This window comes from Electrophorus electricus, chromosome 5 (assembly GCF_013358815.1).
Source record: "Electrophorus electricus isolate fEleEle1 chromosome 5, fEleEle1.pri, whole genome shotgun sequence".
In the NCBI taxonomy this organism is placed as follows: Eukaryota; Metazoa; Chordata; class Actinopteri; order Gymnotiformes; family Gymnotidae; genus Electrophorus; species Electrophorus electricus.
Window position 1 is genome coordinate 29,073,082 of NC_049539.1, and position 8,854 is coordinate 29,081,935.

At 42.5% G+C, this 8,854-nt stretch overlaps 1 long non-coding RNA gene across 2 annotated transcripts; it reads left to right on the forward strand.

The window, feature by feature from the left end:
• Positions 1–224: 224 nt before the first annotated feature.
• On the forward strand, positions 225–2,243 carry LOC118241348. 2 transcript variants are annotated; one of them, XR_004776003.1, is made up of 3 exons: positions 225–328; positions 1,264–1,553; positions 2,224–2,243. It is a non-coding gene; the product is annotated as an uncharacterized LOC118241348 (long non-coding RNA). The 2 variants fall into 2 exon arrangements; XR_004776002.1 differs by lacking the exon at positions 2,224–2,243 and having other exon boundaries at positions 1,264–1,558.
• Positions 2,244–8,854: the final 6,611 nt, after the last annotated feature.

Sequence of the window (8,854 nt, forward strand, 5' to 3'; positions counted from 1 at the left end):
AAGCAGAGAGCAGCATCTCCAGAGTCCAGCTGTGTGTGTGTGAAGAGGAACAACTCCATGATGGAGCCTCATAACTCCAGCAGTGGAGGAGGAACCTCTGACCCAAAGTGAGGAGCTTTCCATCAGCACTTAATCTGAGGAAACAGGAAGAGGGAATATTGAGGATAAATGAGATGTAGTGAAGGATGTAATTACTCAACACCTTCCTCATCTTCATCAGGGTAGAGAGAGCAGAGTCTCCAGCACCCAGCTGTGTGTCTCTGAAGAGTGACTGGTCCATAGGTGATTTTCCTAACTTCAGCAATGGACCTGTGCCGTCTGACCCAAAGTGAGTGACACATCACACACTCATGTTCTTTCATTATTGTAGGTGTGGAAGGGTGGAGGGTGCTGTTCTGTCAGTAATGTAAGGTCTACTCCATCTTCACTGTTTTAAGATCATTTGTAAGGTGTGTTAATGATGATCACTGAGTGATGATGACAATCAACAATTCAACAAAACAACAATGTGTGTGTGTTGCCAAAGGAGAGGTGTGTGTGTCTGTGTGTGTGTGTGTCTGTGTGGTATGTGGTTGATGCTAAAGGACAGGTGTGTGTGTGTGTGTGTGTGTGTGTGTGTGTGTGTGTGTGTGTGATATGCTGAAGGACAGGCGTGTGTGTGTGTGTGTGTGTTGCTGAAGGACAGACGTGTGTGTGTGTGTGTTGCTGAAGGACAGGTGTGTGTGTGTGTGTGTGTGTGTGTGTGTGTGTGTGTGACATGCTAAAGGACAGGTGTGTGTGTGTGTGTGTGTTATGCTGAAGGACAGCTGTGTTTTTGTGTGTGTATGTGGTATGTTTGTGATGCAGAAGGGTGTGTTTGTGTGATATGCTGAAGGACAGGTGTGTGTGTGTGTGTTGCTGAAGGACAGGTGTGTGTGTGTGTGTGTGTGTGTGTGTGTGAGTGTGTGTGTGGTATGTTTGTGATGCTGAAGGACGTGTGTGTGTGTGTGTGGTATGTTTGTGATGCTGAAGGACGTGTGTGTGTGTGTGTGTGTGTGTGTGTGTGTGTGTGTGTGTGTGTGTGTGTGTGTGTGTGTGTGTGTGAGAAGAGGAACAACTCCATGATGGAGCCTCATAACTCCAGCAGTGGAGGAGGAACCTCTGACCCAAAGTGAGGAGCTTTCCATCAGCACCTAATCTGAGGAAACAGGAAGAGGGAATATTCAGGATAAATGAGATGTAGTGAAGGATGTAATTACTCAAGACTTTCCTCATCTTCATCAGGGTAAAGAGAGCAGAGTCTCCAGCACCCAGCTGTGTGTCTCTGAAGAGTGATGCGTCCATGGGTGATTTTCCTAACTTCAGCAATGGAACTGTGCCGTCTGACCCAAAGTGAGTGACGCATCACACACTCAGATTCTTTCATTATTGTAGGTGTGGAAGGGTGGAGGGTGCTGTTCTGTCAGTAATGTAAGGTCTACTCCATCTTCACTGTTTTAAGATCATTTGTAAGGTGTGTTAATGATGATCACTGAGTGATGATGACAATCAACAATTCAACAAAACAACAATGTGTGTGTGTTGCCAAAGGAGAGGTGTGTGTGTGTCTGTGTGTGTGTGTGTCTGTGTGGTATGTGGTTGATGCTAAAGGACAGGTGTGTGTGTGTGTGTGTGTGTGATATGCTGAAGGACAGGCGTGTGTGTGTGTGTGTGTGTTGCTGAAGGACAGGCGTGTGTGTGTGTGTGTGTGTTGCTGAAGGACAGGCGTGTGTGTGTGTGTGTGTGTTGCTGAAGGACAGGTGTGTGTGGGTGTGGGTGTGTGTGTGTGTGTGTGTGTGTGTGTGTGTGTGTGTGTGTGTGTGTGACATGCTAAAGGACAGGCGTGTGTGTGTGTGTGTTATGCTGAAGGACAGCTGTGTTTTTGTGTGTGTATGTGGTATGTTTGTGATGCAGAAGGGTGTGTTTGTGTGATATGCTGAAGGACAGGTGTGTGTGTGTGTTGCTGAAGGACAGGTGTGTGTGTGTGTGTGTGTGTGTGAGTGTGATATGCTGAAGGACAGGTGTGTTTTTGTGTGTGTGAGTATGTGGTATGTTTGTGTGTGTGTGTGTGTGTGTGTGTGTGTGTGTGTGATGCTAAAGGACAGGTGTGGTGTGTGAGTATGTGTGTGAATATGTGTTATGTTTTTGATGCTGAAGGACAGGTGTGTGTGTGTGTGTGTGTGTGTGTGACATGCTAAAGGACAGGTGTGTGTGTTGCTGAAGGGTGTGTGTGTGTGTGTGTGGGTGTGTGTGTGTGACATGCTAAAGGACAGGTGTGTGTGTGTGTTGCTGAAGGGATTGTGTGTGTGTGTGTGTGTGTGTGTGTGTGTGTGTGTGTGTGTGTGATGCTAAAGGACAGGTTTTATGTATGTTGTATGTTTGTTTGTGATCCTGAAGGGTGTGTGTGTGTGTGTGTGTGTGTGTGTGTGTGTGTGACATACTAAAGGACAGGTGTGGTGTGTGTGTGTGTGTTGCTGAAGGACAGGTGTGGTGTGTGTGTGTGTGTGTGTGTGTGTGGTATGTTTGTGATGCTGAAGGACGTGTGTGTGTGTGTGTGTGTGTGTGTGTGTGTGTGGTATGTTTGTGATGCTGAAGGACGTGTGTGTGTGTGTGTGTGTTTGTGTGTGTTTGTGTGTGTTTGTGTGTGTTTGTGTGTGTGAAGAGGAACAACTCCATGATGGAGCCTCATAACTCCAGCAGTGGAGGAGGAACCTCTGACCCAAAGTGAGGAGCTTTCCATCAGCACTTAATCTGAGGAAACAGGAAGAGGGAATATTCAGGATAAATGAGATGTAGTGAAGGATGTAATTACTCAACACTTTCCTCATCTTCATCAGGGTAAAGAGAGCAGATTCTCCAGCACCCAGCTGTGTGTCTCTGAAGAGTGACGGGTTCATGAGTGATCCTCCTGTATTCAGCAGTGGACCTGTGCCGTCTGACCCAAAGTGTCACATTACACACTCATATTCTTTCATTATTGTAGGTGTGGAAGGGTGGAGGGTGCTGTTCTGTCAGTAATGTAAGGTCTACTCCATCTTTACTGTTTTAAGATCATTTGTAAGGTGTGTTAATGATGATCACTGAGTGAGGATGACAGTCAACAATTCCAGTTATACAGCTCCTCCTGTTAATGACAACATGTATGATATAGTGGGAAAATAAGAGTTAAGCTCTCTGAGAATGAGTTCTCATTAAGTGATATGTGTACTTTTTAAATGCCTTTATAACTAATAGGGAAACAGAACACAGTGAGGTATTATTAAACACTCAGCTGGGGTTGTGTAACCTGCACTCTACTGTACACACCAGAGGAGCCTCATGAGATTTTATTGGCATGGAGACCTGCATAAACTTTACAACAGTTCTGTTAGTAAAGTAGGTTAGTAAAACTCTGGTTTACAAGGGTACATCACCTAGAGATGAGAGTGATGAGTCAAGTGAGTCATAAAGGTAGTCTCTCTCTGTCTGATCTCTTGGTGTCTGGTGTGTGTTTGGTGTTTAGTACAGGTAGTCTCTCTCTGTCTGATCTCTTAGTGTCTGGTGTGTAGTACAGGTAGTCTCTGTCTGTCTGATCTCTTAGTGTCTGGTGTGTGTTTGGTGTGTGGTACAGGTAGTCTCTCTCTGTCTGATCTCTTAGTGTCTGGTGTGTAGTACAGGTAGTCTCTGTCTGATCACTTAGTGTCTGGTGTGTGTTTGGTGTGTAGTACAGGTAGTCTCTCTCTGTCTGATCTCTTAGTGTCTGGTGTGTAGTACAGGTAGTCTCTGTCTGATCACTTAGTGTCTGGTGTGTTTTTGGTGTGTAGTACAGGTAGTCTCTCTCTGTCTGATCTCTTAGTGTCTGGTGTGTAGTACAGGTAGTCTCTGTCTGATCACTTAGTGTCTGGTTTGTGTGTAGGAATAACATTGCTTAAGTCTTGTAAACACCTACTGTTAATACCTCTATATAAACACTAAATGTCATCTTATACCTACCCAGAGTTACATGTCTCCTCACGTTGAGGAATCTTCATCTATCTCAGTGGGTGCCAGTGGAAAGGTTTTTACAGATTCATGTGTCTCTGGTGTCTGTATTTTTGTCTGGCTGAGAACAGAACGTGTTTCTTTTGAAATGTGCTTGTGACTTGATAGCTGTCAGGGAACGCTCTCCTCCCACAGGTTACGTGGTTTGGCCCGCCGTGTGCAGTGGGAGGGTCTTGTTTGTTTATCGTGTTTGTAACCATGCCTGCACACACCTAAACCAATCTGGTTTAGTCTCATTATGTCTGTGTATTTAAACCCAGGCTGGTGTGTGCAGGATTGTCAGTCATTATTCATGGTCATGGTCAATTATTCACAGCGTAAAGACCAGAGAACTTCCAGACCTGCACACCATCTATTATAAGCGGTGCCAGACCAAGGACCCCACCCATCCCAACAATAGGCTCTTCTCTCTGTTGAGGTCAGGGAAGTGCTTTCGCTCCCTGAAGACCAACACAGAGAGACTGAAGAGGAGCTTCTTCCCACAGGCCATTCGGGCCCTGAATCAGGGCAACTGATGAACTGTGGGGACCACTTTGTGTACTGTGTAGGATGTCAATAACATCATAAAAAGACTGCAATAACTGTAAACTGTAAATTGTAAGAAAAACTGGAAATTCTACAATGTCTATATACAAATATACACACACACACACATTATATATATATATATATATATATGTATATATATATGTGTGTATATATATATATATATATATATATATATATATATATATATATATATATATATATATATATATATATATATAGTACATTGTGTATATATAGTACATTGTGTATATATATATATATACATGTTATACAAATATTGTAATCCTTGCATCTCTCCTCAGCTCGAACAGAACAGTCACAAAGGCATTTCACTGCAAGTTAGACCATGTATGATTATGTACGTGACAAACTTTGAAACTATTTTATCCACCTTCCCACAATAGGAAATCTTATGAGTAGCTAAGAAAGTGATCTTTATAAATGTAGTGGATTTAACAGAAAAAAAGGGGAAAGTTTGAATTTCCAAAAAAGAAGACTTTTCTCTTCTACATATGCTTAGCAAACATTTTTTTTAGGTGCATTAGAGCCAAGATATGTTTAATTAAGCTAAAGAACACATTTATTTTAGATTTTCATTGTGTGCGATAAAGGAGCGAGAAAGCTTCTCCCTAGGGATGATGACGACACAAGATGTAGTCTCGCGCCGAAGCCTTCAGTGCGGATGTGGCACGTGCATCAGATGTTACGACCACAAAACGGGGTTTACCGCACAAGAGTGTTTACCACAACTGAGGATTTCCTGTGTACAGGTGTTAACCACACAGGTATTTAACTAAAGATTCACAGCTGGATCACACCTCAACTTGTGTGGGTTGATCTGCTTTGATCCACCAGACGGTGAGCAGCTGATACTCGGTCCGCTGACCTAAGGTCGGGCCTGTATGTTATGTAGAAGCTAGCTTACTATCTAAGTAATTAAATGGAATTACAACAGTTACGATTTATCTTTATTTTATGTAAACACATCCGTTAGTTTGCTGAATGCCCGCTAACTCTCAGAAATGTTCTCATTCCGGGTCCGTGCTTGTTAGCTAGCTCTCCTAGCTTCGCTAACGTCTGTAGCTACAACGCTAGCTAGGTTAACTGGAAATGTAGCCTATCGGAGTATGATGGTTATTTCTACATGGGGTCATCAATTCCCCAGAAATGATGTTTAGATCCACATGGCTTGTTACATATGAAAGATAAATGCTTTAATTCATATTCACATTGTAGCGCTATTTCTGCTAAGTTAGCAACAGCTATCGGGCCTACATCGGCTCTCCTTCCATAACACAACATCAATAGTCACGAAGAGGAGTGTTTGTGCTCTTATAGACGTTAATCTAAGAAGTGTGAGGCCTTCTGCACTAATGCTTGTGCTTGATCAGTGTCTCATCCTTCACGCATTATGATGACTGTTCAGATACTCTAAACCAGATCCATGTAGAGAGAGAGCTCGGAAGTTATCATCAAATATTAACAGTGCAGTCGTACACAAAAGTCGAAACTGACAAATTTTGCTTTTCACAAAGTTTACTGCCTCAGTTTATTAGATGTTTATATGGTACAGCTAAGTACAATTAAGCATTTCAGACTTCTGCAATTCACCTTGACATGCTGGATATTAGCTTCTGGGCAAAGTCTTGACTGATGGCAACCCATTCTTGCCTAATCAGTGCTTGGAGTTGATCACAGTTTCTGCATTTGCCCACCCACTTTTTAAGGATTGACCACAGGCAAAATTTTGAGCAAACCCACTCCCTTGGATGAGAAGCAACCCCATACATGAATGGTGTCAGGATGCCTCACTGTTGGCATGACACAGGACTCATGGTAGCACTCAGCTTTTCTTCTCCAGACAATCATTTATCCAGATGTCCCAAACAGTCTGAAGGGGGCTTCATCAGAGAAAATAACCCCAGTCATCTGCAGTCCAATCCTTATACTTCCTGCAGAATATCAGTCTGTCCTTGATGTTTTTCTGGGAGAGAAGTGGCATCTTTGTGGCCCTTCTTGACACCAAGCCATCCTCCAAAAGCCTTCGCCTCACTGTGTGTGCAGATGCACTCACACCTGCATTCTGCCATTCCTGAGCAAGCTCTGCACTGGTGGTGATCCGATCTTGTAGCTACATCCTCTAGGAGATGGTCCTGGCGCTTGCTTGACTTTGAGTGCTCTGAAGCCTTCTTCACTGCAATTGAACCTCTCTCCTTGAAGTACTTGATTCAATAAACGGTTGATTTAGGTGCTGTCTTAAAAGCAGCAATGTCCTTGCCTGTGAAGACCTTTTGTTGCAATGCAATAATAACTACACGTGTGAAAACACCCAATTAGCATAATAATAAACAGTTAGCTAACCAGCTAAAATAATTTTGGTTTGGTGCTTCTAACAGTAATGTAATAAATATAGCTAACTAACCATAAACCTGACATCGTGTGTGACCTGTTTAACACAACAATGTCATCTGAACAAGGTTAATTCAGATATGTGGCTGCGAACGTTATCTTCTAATTGTTCAGCTAGCGCTAGCTAGTAATATAGTAAACCAATGTTAACTGTGTAGATAGCTCGCATAGGCTAATATTCATGAATATTAGGACAGCTACACGGTTATCTTAAGTCTAACTAACCTAGATAAGCTACCAATATTCAGCAGAGTTCCGAGTAAACGTTACTTTGTTTCCTGGCTAGGATAGCTTAGCTAGGCTACCTAGCTTTTCTTATACAGGCCAGGCGCTAACATGGCTAAGATATTTACGACGGGCTGATTAGTTAAAGTTATGTATCGTGTCTAGATATCTAACCACAGCTACAGCGCTTGTCCGGCAGCTCTACCTCCACTGTCCTCGGCCAGGGGCGGTGAGGTCCGAGGCTGTCTGAGGGGTTCCCGCTGGCTGAACACGGACACACGGGCGTCCCCGCGTCCTAGCTCGGGCTGTGGGCCGCTGTCCCCCGGGCCAGGACCGCTCGACGCTCCCCGGGTCCTGCCAGCGCCGGGCGCCCTGTCGAAACGCTCCGTCATCACTCGATAAAGACGTCTGACTGTATATTATACAGATTATTTGTCGATAAAGTCGAGCCGTCAAATGTGAAGTATTCTCTATATGACCAAACGCTACACACCGTCTCTCTCTCTCATATTTAGCTGCCACGCTAACGCTTGCTAGCTCGTTAGCTGTTGTCTGGTGAGGCCTGTCAGCCCGTTTTCTTGCTCTAGTTTGTCTTTAGCAGGTCCGTTACGAACACCGACACCTGTCCCACACGCAGTCACTGTTTAATGCAACTAGTTCAGACTATTATAGAGCTTCAAGTAGTGATATATAGTCAACTAAATAGACAGTTAACTTTACTCCATTTATCCCATTACTCCAAATTCCTACAGTAAAAACACTACAATGTCATAATCTTAATATGTTGCAGTGTTTTCCAAGTATATCACAGAGTGAACTGGTAATTTGATTTGTTTTTTCATGTAATTTCAAAATATACAATAGTGAACTGATTAGCAATTTGCACAATATTGCTCTATATTTTATCCACCTTCCCACATTAGGAAACTTATGAGTAGCTAAGAAAGTGATCTTTATAAATGTAGTGGATTTAACAGAAAAAAAGGAAGGTTTGAATTTCCAAATAAATTGTCTTCTACATATCCTCCTGACTACCAGGGGGGAAAAAAATCTCATATTTCATTTTTTTTTACTTCCCCAATTTTTTGGATGGTAATGAGCATACTGAAAACATTTTTTATTTTTAACATTTTTAAAACATTTTTATTTTTAAAAATGTTTTTATTTTAAAAATATAATGTGTGCACTACAGTGGACATCTGAAAACACTACCTATGAAACTGAATTATAATCAGTAAATCAATCCCAAATAAAATACCAAGTTGTCATAATATTTATGATGAAAACTATCAACAGCTGAGCTAATCTATATGTAACTCTTTTCTAATGTATGTCTAGTGTTTGTATTTTGATGTTATGGAGTTATGTTTATGAAGTACGATATTTCAAAAAGCAATTCCCTGTCTTTGAAACACAGAGGAAGATTGTGCATTTTGTACACATCACATACGTTTTGCTGTTGCAACCATCTTTGGGAGATGGATGGCCTCATAGTGTCTCAAAGCTGTATTTGTGTGAGGTTTCCACTTTTGATGTGGGGGAGTGTCGTCTTCACTCTCACTGGAGATTCCTACTTGGACCTGAGTAATAATCTGCTCACCAAGGAGCAATTTGAATTCAAGGAACTTCAGTG